The sequence below is a fragment of the Heloderma suspectum genome, chromosome 2 (genome assembly GCF_057233095.1).
Source record: "Heloderma suspectum isolate Gila_16-S chromosome 2, 16-S_ref, whole genome shotgun sequence".
Lineage (NCBI taxonomy): Eukaryota > Metazoa > Chordata > Lepidosauria > Squamata > Helodermatidae > Heloderma > Heloderma suspectum.
In genome coordinates, this window is record NC_139459.1 from 323809850 (window position 1) to 323822959 (window position 13110).

Genomic DNA, 13110 nt, shown 5'->3' on the forward strand with positions numbered 1-13110 from the left:
TCCCACTAAATTTATTTTTAACTGCTCTATTGAAAATTCTGTACCACTAGTCAACATTATCTCTCAGTTGCTCAGCACAGTGTTTCTCTATTAAAAGAAATAGGCATGAATATTTTTGACTGAAAAATTAATAGCTTTTGAATTCATACACAGCAGGTTTTCTTTTCCAAAGAAGTCCAATATCGCTGCACAGCACTTGTATAACCATTTATTTAGAGTCCAAGTCAAACCTTTGACAGCTAGAGCAGTGTTACAAGCCAACATAAAGAACTCCAAGATGTAAACCAACAATAGGCAGTCTGTGTGAGGTTTGCCATTGTCAAATACATAGATTGTTTGGATTAGTTTATGTAAATGTACTGTTGTATTACCCTTTGAGAAAAAAAAAGATCACATTTGTGTATGAAAAGTGGTTTCATTCACAGGCAGCATTATAAATTCCTTATCCTTTAACTTACATGTTAGAAGTAAAAATTGGTGCCTGACAGGCCTATATTGTGTGACACTCTGTTGTTGGATTGAAACAGCCTTCTTTTCATTTATTGAAATATAGAAAATTTTATTATAGATACCATCAGATAAATCAGAAATTATTAAAATATGTATAGGTGAAGCATTTGAAAATTAATTATAAAATGTAGGAATATAGTGTTTTGCATATTGTGCTTTCCCTGTGAGAAGGAAAAATAGCACAGGCATCACAGAGTCTATGCTAGACCTTGGACCTTTCAACTCAGTAGGATAGAACTTTTGCTAGAAGTGATCTGATGACCAGTACTGCAGTGCAAAGTATTCTTTACACCCAGTAATTAATTTTTCCTTTCTCCCCATAACTGATGCAAGGTATATGTTAGCTTTAATATTTTTGGTCCATTTTAAAGGAGAAACTCATAGCTGATCCAAACAAAGTAATAAAACTGGGATTCAGAATTGCAGCTTCTTAATGACTGAGTGGGGAGTTTATGAGAGAGATAAAACTGGAAAAGCTTGTAATGCTTATATAACCAGCTTGTTGTACAATATATGCCTCAGCTGAATATCATTTGGTTGCCATTGATGTTTCTCATTGGTCAAGTGTTAGCCTTGTCTACTATATAAATTAGCACCATATTTTCCTGAACTCTTTGATCAGTTCCCAGGGCTGCACAATGAATCAGGAATCCACCCAACCACAGAGAGCAGCAACTTGTCAGATATAATCACAGGAAGAAGCATGTATGAGATTATCTCCTTAAAATAAGTGATCTCTTACCAGTGTGTTGGAGTGCCTGCACGTTTCTTAGCTATCATATATCAGCCACTTGCTTAAGGTCCTGCTGAAGTGAATGGAATTCCAAGAAGTGTTTAAGGAAAGCATTTTACTTTATCAACAGATGTTTCATGTGTGTGTGTGTGTGTGTGTGTGCGCGCGCGCACACACGCGCATATGTATACACAAGGCATTTGCCAAGATGCAGAAAAGAAGACTATGCATTAAAAATGTGTTCGTTGTGGAAGCAAGTACCAAGGAGAAGCATTGGCATGCATACCATTTTTTTAGGTCTGCGGTGGGGTGGGGGAACAAATCCAAATTTTCCCGAACTGGGTACAAAATTAAATTGCAGCAGGCAGCTAGCAGTATGTGCAAAGTCTTATTGTTCAGAAATCTTCATTTTCTTGTGAAATTCAGTCACTGGTTGGTGTGAAGGTCAACAGCCAAAAATATGTGTAAGACAACTATTTAGTCTTAGCCAAGTTGTACTGGCAATGCGAATGGCCCCAAACCTTTTATCTGTGACTGCTCTAAGGGTTCCTATACAAGCCACTGCAGGTGACATTATTCTAGGCTTCAAGGACTATTGCTCAGGTTTAAAACAATAGTTCTTTTCATGTCTTTAGGACCATGGTGAGTGGAGCGTCCTTCCTGATCTCTTCTACACAGCCTACCTTGTGTTCATATCCTGACTGGGTCATGAGGTGGAGACTATCTGCTTCTCCACTTTTTTGTTGTGTTGATAGACTGGGCAAGAATTCAGTGAATTTTAAAGCACTGCAAGAGCCCTGTAGTCTTGTGTACCTCTGTTTGCTGTTGGTCTGCTTGTTCTTTTGAGACTGGGAATGAGGGCACATGTCCTCAGATGATCAATCGTTTGTTAATTGGGAAGAATGCTTAAGACATTTATTTCATGATTTATGCAAGGCCATCTTAAAATGTCTGCTGTTCTGGTCAGTCCTGTTTTGAGGCATTTCAGTAGTAGAAACAAGTGTAAGGGGCTGGAGAGTATCTGTATCTGTTTTTAAACATTCACTTCAAAAGGTGGCTGTAGAGTGTCTTTATACTGCATCCAGCTATTACCCAATATTATCAAAGAAATAAAATTGATAACAAAGAAATAAATTAATATTTTTCTGTAAATTACTTGCTCTGTAAAATTTTTGCTTATGACGGAGCTTGGAAGTATTTATATTCTAATATAATACAACATTTTTTCCATTCATATGTGAGGTTGAGATGACCGAGGGAAACCAAGGCCCAGTGTGCTTTTAGATGGCACTACATAGGTACAAATTGCTTCTCAGGAAGAAGAGAAGGAATGTATTCTTTCTTTTACTCAAAAGTGTTTTTTGCATACCTGGCAGTACATCCGTCTTTATGGAGCTGACATAACTGTTGGCTATTTTTTATGTATTTTCCTTTACCCTAACCACAGCAATTAGGATTGTTTTGAAATCCTGTTTTTAGCAACTGTAAAAACAAAGCATTAAAAAATAGCCTTTTAACTGTGAGGTAATGACTGAGCATTTTAGCTGCTGTAGCTGTATTTTATAGTTTGAAAAATAATGATATGTAGCAATAAAAAGAGATTTGCAAATGCAACACACAAAAGCTGTTTTTATATACTGTTTTTCATTAAGTCCCACTCCTCAACTTGGGTTTCCTTAGTATCCCTGCCAATAACAACACCTGCTAAGTGATTGCTGCCTGCCAAATCCTGTGTTGCGTGCAGATATATATATGTATGTATGTGTGTGTATATATATATATATATATATATATATATATTTCAAAATTCATATGTGAAATTTTCATGGGTGAAGTGTTAAAGCACACAAAATCTAACAGACCCAATACGCATCCACTTTCAGTGGCGAGCAATCAGTACCCATTTAACTCAGAATGCCTGAGGTCTAGCAACTGTTTCAACCATGATCAGGGTGGTAGCACCAACAGTAGAGAACTCAGTGCCCTAAAGCACCACAGATGGGCTCAGCATAGCTTGCATGATTTTTCTGCTTAAAATGTTTCAGATTTCCTGGTGTGTATGCTGTTGTTGCTTTTTGTCACTGTTTGCATGCATTACCTTCAGATTTAGACCTAACGAGAGCCATTTTAAATAGACAAATATGTATGTATTGTGTGCAAATGTGAATGTGTTCACAGACTTGTAAAAAAAATGTTGATGATTTAAGAAGCAATGGTGAGAGGAGGCTGAGGGGAAAAAATTCCTCAGCCTCGGTAAGAGTTTTCTTCAATTTTATTTTTCCAAATGATCTGGAAGAAATTCAAACGTTAGGGTTGTTGTTGTTGGAATGACTACTTCAGGTCAAATTGATGGACCTGAAATTTGACTTCAGGTCAAATTGATGGAGGCTTAAAAGGGCAACAATGAGAATTTGGAGAAAATTAGGTGTGTGTATAATGGAAATTCTGGCCATAGTAAATTTTTTACAATCCTGTGTGAGAAAAATACTATAGTCATTAGATTTTAGGATAGTTCACATAGTTTTCTTTAAAGCCCTCTTGTAATTGCAACACTGAAGATGTTCCAGAAACAAAAAAATAAACTGATGTATATATGTGGATTGACTTCTGTTGGTCATAGCACATTTTTTAGATACATAGAATTTGTCCTTAGGCTGAATATAAAGATCAGTTTATAATGCGTAGGTACCTTCCATGTTCAGATTGAAAATTCAACTATTTCAAACAGGTACTGAATTTTATAGTGATTATTAATGTAATAAGTAGAGATGCTTACAGAATGTATACCAGTAATGCTGTATCTGCTCGTTACTGTGTTAAAAGTGAGTAGTAAATTGTCATAAATGCTAGTGGCGAAGCCTGTCATCTATCTCTTCCACTGGACAAAATAAGCTTGCACTAGCATGTCCAGGATCAGGGGACTACTCTGCAATAATGAAGCCTGGGTTAAGACTTGCCTGTTACCCTCTAGCAAAAAATAATACCTCATCAAAATAAATTACACCAAACTGGAAACTTTTTGTATGTCAAACACCTTTATGAGCAACTTTTCAAATCGCAGCAACATGTTTCAAATAGAAAATGCAAACAGTGAGAAATGGTGTGGCATTTCCATCAGCAAAAGAAACCCTCCCAGTCCAAGCCCTTCTGATCTTTGCCCTGCATAATCATCTTTAGCTGCTGCAAAATCAGCAACTAGATGGGGCTTTTTTCATTGTTAATTGATGATGATATTAAGATTTAATAGTTTATAATGAAGATTAATATTTTAAAATTGCAACAAAAACCAACACCATTCACACAGTAGTTCTGCTCCACTTCACAATTAATAGCTGAATTTGAGGCAATGAATGCAGTATGCTATCAAATGTACTCAGAGTAAATTCTTGCTCCTGCTCCCCGTTACTTTTTTGGCATCGTGGTTTGCAAAGGTTGGGCCTCTTGAAAAAGGAGAGATGCCATTATGCAACAAAAGTTTGAAAAACAAAACTTCCATATCAGGAAACAAGATAATCATTTCATTAACTTGTTGGTTCTGTCTACCAACAGTTGTCTTGAGGTGAAACACAAAGCTATGCTAGATTTCTACCTTCCACCATCTTCCCCCTTCGTCCTCTTTCCTCTCAGACTGCAGTCATGTTTAATTTGGAAACTGGGCTCCTTTGGCAAATTAGCAATTAGAACAATTTTGTGGGAATATGTATATGTGTCATTAGTTTTCCTGCAAATTAATAGCAAGAGTAGAGGTCAGGCAGAAATTTTCCACTTGACTGCAGTTTCTCTGTCAAGATTTGGCACTTTGTTTTGGAACGGCCACAGCTGCTCAAAGCCACAGCCTTCCTCTAGGAACTGTCTTTTAATTAGTTTACCTCGTAGCCATTATTACAAATATTACTGCCTCCCCCCTTGAAATAAAATTACTGTTTCTACAAAATATTCCGGTGACATCTTGCACCATTGCACATTGATGGTGGGGTCATTCGAATGCGGTGTTTAATCATTAGATCACCTCCATAAGCATCTCCTAATTAGAGTCCTTACAATACAATTTTATCTGGTAATTAGCTAAGATTGGCTGCTTCCCCTGTAGCTTATTAGTGGCAGCCCAGCAGTGGGTGTGAATCGCAGTGTCATTTGTCAAGCCTGTTAAAGGCAGCGCCCCTCCCTTTTCTCTTCCTCACTTTTTGTGTTTATTTCTAGTTGTAGTACCTACCTTGTAAAGCCTAAAGAAATTTAACTCAATTCAAATTATTTAACTGGAGAACATTGACCTTTGGGCTTTCCCCATCCCCCCCAACTTCCTAGTAGAAACAGATTAAATGTTTAAGCTTTTAAACAGTAAAAACAGAATTGAACTTGTTTGAAATTGAGTGGTTTGAACAGTAATGATGAAACCGTATCCGTGCTTTTTCTAGCAGGAGAGCCAATCTACTGAGCTTCTGCAATGGAAGAGCACTGGAAATTGATTCAGATCTGCTCACGCTGTTTAAAAATGCCCACATTAAGAGCAGAGATAAAATAGAGTAGATTTAATTTCTTAGTGATACTTCTCAGTTGCACTATTGTGTTACCATGCTGTTTTAAATAATAAGTGATGGATGGATGCTAGAGGGACAGAACAAAATTGGTGCAATCAGCCAGCACTCCTAAATAAAAGGACTTAAGAGATTTATTTATTTATTTCTATACCGCCCAATAGCCAAAGCTCTGGGCGGTTCACAAAAACTAAAATCACAAAGATAGCCTATCAGCACTTCACACAACTTATTTGAAAGCATATGCCTCATGTGTTCAAGTGAGAACACGGCCACAGGTAAATTTTAAGCCTGCGACTGTCATTTCATGTCACTATATGATGCTTTTGAAAGCAAAATATCCATATTACTTTTCAGCCATGTGAACCTGAGAAGAGCCTGCTGGATCAGATCAAAGATCCCACCAGTCTAACTTTTGTTTCCAACAGTAAGGTCTAGTTCATGCTGCGTTGTTGCTTTGTGCAAAATTATTTTTGCGACTCCTTCTCCCTCAGCATCTTATGCACTTTCCTCAAGTCCTCAAATTCCTGCTGAAACTCCCCCCAGATGTTTTTTGCTGCCAGTAACACATGGGGGGGGGTGGAGGTTCAGCTGGAAAACATGGGCGGGAAGCAGCCCCAATCCATCTCCCCTGCCACCACGGCTGCTTTTGGTATGAAATGCCATACCCTGCAAGCTGGGGAAATATGCTGTTAATGTAATGTTTAATTTTGCCCTAAGAGGGGACCGTAACTGGTGGAAATAGGGTGTGGAGTGGAACACCCCTGTTGTCTGTCCCAGGCCTACGTGTCCCAAGGTTCTCGGTTGAGGACAAATATCCTGCCCCAGTCCCCCAAGAGTTTTACAGATGCCTCTTGAATTGTGACAGCTGTCCATACTGCCTTTTGAGATGGGCTGGCTTTGCAAACACTGACCCAGCAGGCGTTTCTGGGAAGGTCACAAGTAGAGCATGGAGTAAGTAGCCTTCCCTTATTTTTTGTCCCTAATATCTGGATTCCAGAGATATACTGCATTTTAACATGGAGGTTCATTGAGTTACCATGTTTTAAGAGTCACTTCCCCTCTCTCTCACCTCAATCCTATGATCCTTCATTTGCCCTAAATCATTTTGAATACTTGGAAAGCCCTTGTAGCTGTGAGGATCTGAGTGCTGTGACATCTGCATGGGTGGGGCTGATTATATGGTATATAGTCCTTTTTTGTATGTGAATATTGCTTGTAGATAGCTTATTTATTTGCTTTTCTAACCTAACCTATCTCAAGTGTTTGAGGCAGATTGCAAATAAGTAAATGCATTCATTATATGTGAAATGTTCAGCTATGTATGTAAGAGGTGTTACTGTGTTGTTCTGTAGTTACATCTACAGAAAGACAATTAATAATAAGTTATGGGCAAGAGTTAGTTGTTTGCAGTCAATTAATTCTCAGTGGAAATCTCAAAATATCAATGATAGCAAGGAAAAGAATGATTAAATTTAAAAAGTATAATCAGTATTGATCACAATAATTCCTTAAGGCAAGAAATATAAATTTTTCTGTCTCATGAGGCCCTTGAGTATATTCTCTTAAGAAAATTGCCTTGAATTAATGCTGATCATTTTTACCAAGGAAAAAAAAGAAAGGGTTGGTGATACCAATGGAAGTTCTTGAAACGTGCATAATGAGCAACTATTTGAGATTATTAGTCGGCGCCATTCAGTTAGGATTTTTATGGATCTAATATAAGTTCTTTTAACTTTCAGTACTTTAATTTACTATAGGTAACACTTTTATGGTATCTACATGGATGGGAACTGTATGTCCATTTTGCTAGATTTACAGTGGAATCCTATACATAACCACTTTTTAAAAAAAAGTCCAGTGGAAGTATACTCAGGTTAAGTGCGTGCAAGACTTCAGCTTTAATGTATAGGATTATAGCCACACTCTGGGAGACAGCGGAGGACAAGAAGGCCTGGCGTGCAAGACTTCAGCTTTAATGTATAGGATTATAGCCACACTCCGGGAGACAGCGGAGGACAAGAAGGCCTGGCGTGCTATGGTCCAGGGGGTCACGAAGAGTCGGACACGACTGAACAACAACAATTATAGCCAGAGGGACCAATCCTATAGCTCCTAGACTGCATCTGAGGAGCCATAGGATTGTTCAGAGTCCCCCTCCAAGGTTGGAGACAGCTCTGCAACCTCAGAAAAGGGAGTCAGAAATCTGCCTGCCCCCTCGCAACCGGTGCAGAAAAACTGCACCGGCTGCTCTCCGAGGTCAGAAAAGCAACCTTAGAGAGGGGAGAAAAGGGACTGTTTCGGTGGGTAGAGAGGGGAGGAGACTGGAGAAGCCAGGATACGAGCTACCCCAGCCTCCTTCCCTCCCCCTCCAACACGCCCCAGCTAGATAGGCAAAAAAGCCCATATAGTGAAAAATGCAGGGTAGGCAGAGATCACTTCTGCCGCTCCTCTTGCCCTCCATAGGATGATCATAAGCCTCATGAGTTCAGGGGTTATTAATGTATTAGAGCCAATCTAGGTGTGACTTCAAAAATGTCTGCATGCATCTCCCATGTCGTCTTTGCTGTTGATAGAAGTATCACGGGGGGAGGGATTGGTTCAGGAGAGAGTTTTTAACCCTTTCTACCCACACTGACACCCTGATGCCAACCCCTCCTGTTATTAGCCTCAGAGAAGAAAATGTAAAGGCATCCATATTGTGTCTTGCCCTTCTCCTATAGTTCTACATTTTCCAGGTTTCCCTGAATAGAAATGGTTCTAAAACTGCTTGAAGCCTGAAGTTTAGTAAGCTCATCTGATCAGGATAATAATTAATAGTTGCGAGACTTGAATGCCAATCCTTACCATGACTATATGAGAACATTCACTGGACCCTAAGGTGACCAGATGTGAGGAAGAGCATTGCTCTTGTTGATGTTGTTTAGTCATGTCCGACTCTTTGTGACCCCATGGACCATAGCACGCCAGGCCTTCCTGTCCTGCACTCTCTCCCGGAGCGTGCTCAAGTCCATCTTCATTGCATCAGTGATGCTATCTAGCCATCTCATCCTCTGCCGTCCCCTTCTCCTTTTGCCTTCAGTCTTACCCAGCATCAGGGTCTTTTCCAGAGTTTTCTCTTCGCAATAGGTGGCCAAAATATTGGAGCTTCAGCTTCAGTATCTGTCCTTCCAATGAGCACTCAGGGTTGATTTCCTTTAGGATTGACTGATTTGACCTCCTTGCAGTCCAGGGGACTCGTAAGAGCCTTCTCCAGCACCACAGTTTGAAAGCATCAATACTTCGGCGCTCAGCCTTCCTTATAGTCCAGCTCTCACAGCCATACATTACTACTGGGAAAACCATAGCTTTGATTAGACGGACCTTTGGCGGCAAGGTGATGTCTCTGCTTCTTACTATGCTGTCTAGGTTTGCCGTAGCTTTCCTCCCAAGGAGCAAGCGTCTTTTAATTTCATGGCTACAGTCACCGTCTGCAGTGATCTTGGAGCCCAAGAAAATAACATCTGTCACTGCTTCCATTTCTTCCCCTTCCATATGCCAGGAAGTGGTGGGGCCAGATGCCATGATCTTAGTTTTTTTAATGTTGAGTTTCAAACCAGCTTTTGCACTCTCCACTTTCACCCTCAACAAGAGACTCTTTAGATCCTCTTCGCTTTCTGCCATTAGGGTGGTATCATCTGCATATCTGAGGTTGTTGATAATTCTCCCAGCAGTCTTAATTCTGACCTGAGATTCATCCAACCCGGCGTTTCTCGTGATGTACTCTACATATAAGTTAAATAAGCAGGGTGACAGTATGCAGCCTTGTCATACTCCTTTCCCAATTTGGAACCAATCGGTTGTTCCATGTCTGGTTCTTACTGTTGCTTCTTGACCCTTGTACAGGTTTCTCAGGAGACAGGTAAGGTGGTCTGGTACCCCCATCTCTTTCAGAATTTGCCACTGTTAGTTGTGATCCACACAATCAAAGGCTTTAGTGTAGTCAGTGAAGCAGAAATAGACGTTTTTCTGGAATTCTCTTGCTTTCTCCATGATCCAGCGAATGTTGGCGATTTGATCTCTAGTTCCTCTGCCTCTTCGAAACCCAGCTTGTACTTCGGGTAGTTCTCGGTTCGCATACTGCTGACGCCTAGCTTGTAGGATTTTGAGCATCACCTTGCTGACATGTGAAATGAGCGCAATTGTACAGGAGTTTGAACACTCTTTGGTGTTGCCCTTCTTTGGAATTGGAATGTAAACTGACCTTTTCCAGTCTTGTGGCCACTGTTGAGTGTTCCAAATTTGTTGGCATATTGAGTGCAGCACTATCACTAGGGATGTCGGAGATTTCTCCACGAATTTCCGGGAGGCCGAATGCCAACGCATTCACCCCCCCGAAATTGGTGGAGAAACGGTCCACCCCCCCGGGATGGGACTTACCTTGCGCGAATGTCCCTGGTGCTGGCAGCTCCCAGAGGCGTTTCGGCAGCGGCCAGTCTTCCAACCGGCTGCCACCGCCGCCATTTCTCAGTAAAAAACAACAACAACAACAAACGTGATAGGCTACGTAAAGATTTACGTAGCCTATCATGGCTAGATTTTCAAAAAACACCGTGATAGACTCCGTAAATCCTTACGTAGCCTATCACGGCTGACTTTGGGGGAGGGGGGAAAAGCACGTACGCAAATGGCGCCGATGGGCGCCGCCATTTGCGTTCCTTATTTGGGCACGTGTAGTCCACATAAACATTTACGTAGACTACGGCGAAAATAAGTGTAACGCTTCCCCCCCCCCCAAAGTCAGCCGTGATAGGCCACGTAAGGATTTACGTAGCCTATCATGGCTGACTGCAGGGACGCAAACGGCCGCCGCCATTTGCGTCCCGGCAGGAGACAAGATTCGCGGCTGGAGGGACGGGACGCCTCCCCCCTGGCCAGAATTTCAGCTGGAGGGAAGGGGCGCCTCCCACCCTGCCCAGAATTTCCGGGGAAGGGACAGAGCGCCTCCCCCCCACCGCGAAGCAAGCTGTGGGATAAGCTAAGGGACTCTCGTCCATCCCTAACGATCACAGCATCATCTTTTAGGATTTTATTAGCTCATCTGGAATACTGTCCTCTCCACTAGCTTTGTTGTTACTAATGCTTCCTAAGGCCCACTTGACTTCACTCTCTAGGATGTCTGGCTCAAGTTCAGTGACCGCACTATCATGGCTATCAGGGACATTAAAATCTTTCCTGTATAGTTCTTCTGTGTATTCTTTCCACCTCTTCTTAATCTCATCTGCTTCTGTTAGGCCTTCTTTGTCCTTTATCGTGCGTGTCTTTGCACAAAACGTTCCCTTGAGATCTCCGATTTTCTTGAAGAGATGTCTAGTCTTTCCCATTCTATTATTTTCCTCGATTTCTTTGCATTGTTCATTTAAGAAGGCCTTCTTGTCTCTCCTTGCTATTCTCTGGAACTCTGCATTCAGTTGGATATATCTTCCCCTTTCTCCCTTGCTTTTCGCTTCCCTTCTTTCCTCAGCTACTTGTAAAGCCTCATCAGACAGCCACTTGGCTTTCTTGCATTTCTTTTTCTTTGGAATGTTGGCCTCCTGAACAATGTTATGGACCTCCGTCCATAGTTTCTCAGGCACTCTGTCTATCAGGTCTAATCCCTTAAATCTATTCCTCACCTCCACTGTATATTCATAAGGGATATGACTGAGGTCATACCTGAATGGTTTAGTGGTTTTCCCGACGTTCTTCAATTTAAGCCAAAATTTTGCAACAAGAAGCTCATGATCTGAGCCACAGTCAGCTCCAAGCCTTTTTTTTACTGACTGTATAGCGCTTCTCCATCTTTGGCTGCAAAGGATATAATCAATCTGATTTCGATATTGACCATCTGGTAATGTCCATGTGTAGAGTTGCCTCTTGTGCTGTTGGAAAAGAGTGTTTGCTATGATCAGCGTGTTCTCTTGGCAAAACTCTATTAGCCTTTGTCCTGCTTCATTTTGTACACCAAGGCCATGCTTGCCTGTTATCCCGGTGATTTCTTGACTTCCTACTTTAGCATTCCAGTCCCCTATGATGAAGAGGACATCTTTTTTTGGTGTTAGTTCTAGAAGGTGTTGGAGGTCTTCATAGAACCGATCAACCTCAGCTTCTTCGGCATCAGTGGTTGGGGCATAGACTTGAATTACTGTGGTGTTGAATGATTTGCCTTGGATTCATACTGAGTTCATTCTATCGTTTTTAAGATTGTACCCCAGTACTGCTTTTGCCACCCTTTTGTTGACTATGAGTGCTACTCCATTTCTTCTAAGGGATTCTTGCCCACAGTAGTAGATACAATGAATTACAATGAAGGTCACCTGAATTAAATTCGCCCATGCTTGTCCATTTTAGTTTGCTGATTCCCAAGATGTCGATGTTCAATCTTGCCAACTCATGTTTGATCACCTCCAGCTTACCTTGATTCATTGATCTTACATTCCAGGTTCCTAAACAATATTGTTCTTTACAGCATCTGACTTTCTTTTCACCACCAGACACATCCACAGCTAAGTGTCCTTTTGGCTTTGGCCCAGCCGCTTCACTCTTTCTGGCACTACTTGGAAATTCCCTCTGCTCTTCCCCAGTAGTATATTGGACACCTTCCGACCTGAGGGGCTCATCTTCCGGCGTCATATCTTTTAGCCTTGTGATACGTTCCATGTAACACTTCTGTTGAAGCAGGAACTGTGGCAGTTGTGGTCTGTTAGGCCAAGCTGAGAGAAGCTGCACCGCCTGAAATTCACTGCTCTAGCCTGAAAATCTGTAGTTTGATACTGACTCTGAATAGCAGAGTTTTCAAAAGATGTATTTCCAATGACGGATGTTTGTGATTATAGCCTCAGATTGCTAAAATCAGAAAGAATATTAGTAGTAGTTGTGCACTGTAAGATAGATTTTTTTAAAAAAAAATAAATAATAATTTTGGGGAAGTAAATCTGGGAAGTAAATCTTTTATGTATCTGTTTGGTTCTGGGAGTGTTTTTGAAACCCAACCTGCACTGGTATGGGTTGGCTCACGTGTAGTAGATTCTGCTTGAGACTTCATGGACTTATTTAAAGACATAATAAATGTTTCTGCTGTGCTTTCATGTCTATAAGGGGAAAAAAGTAAAAAATATTTTTGGATATCTTAATTTTACTTAATCATTTCATATAATATTTTAGAGTGTTCAGAGCACTCTCAACATACAGAATTTTAATAATGCTGTATTGTAGGAGTGTATCATTAACCTCATATTGCAGGTGATAGTGGGGGGAGCTGGACCTGAGGTTGAAGACAGTAGCTTGTATAGGGCCAACTGGTATTGGAGCCAG

At 40.9% G+C, this 13110-nt stretch overlaps 1 protein-coding gene across 49 annotated transcripts in view; it reads left to right on the top strand.

Moving 5' to 3' along the window:
- The window catches only part of FOXP1 (forkhead box P1), a 724900-nt gene that overhangs the window by 675146 nt on the left and 36644 nt on the right, over positions 1–13110 (top strand). The gene's annotated exons all lie outside the window — the stretch shown is intronic.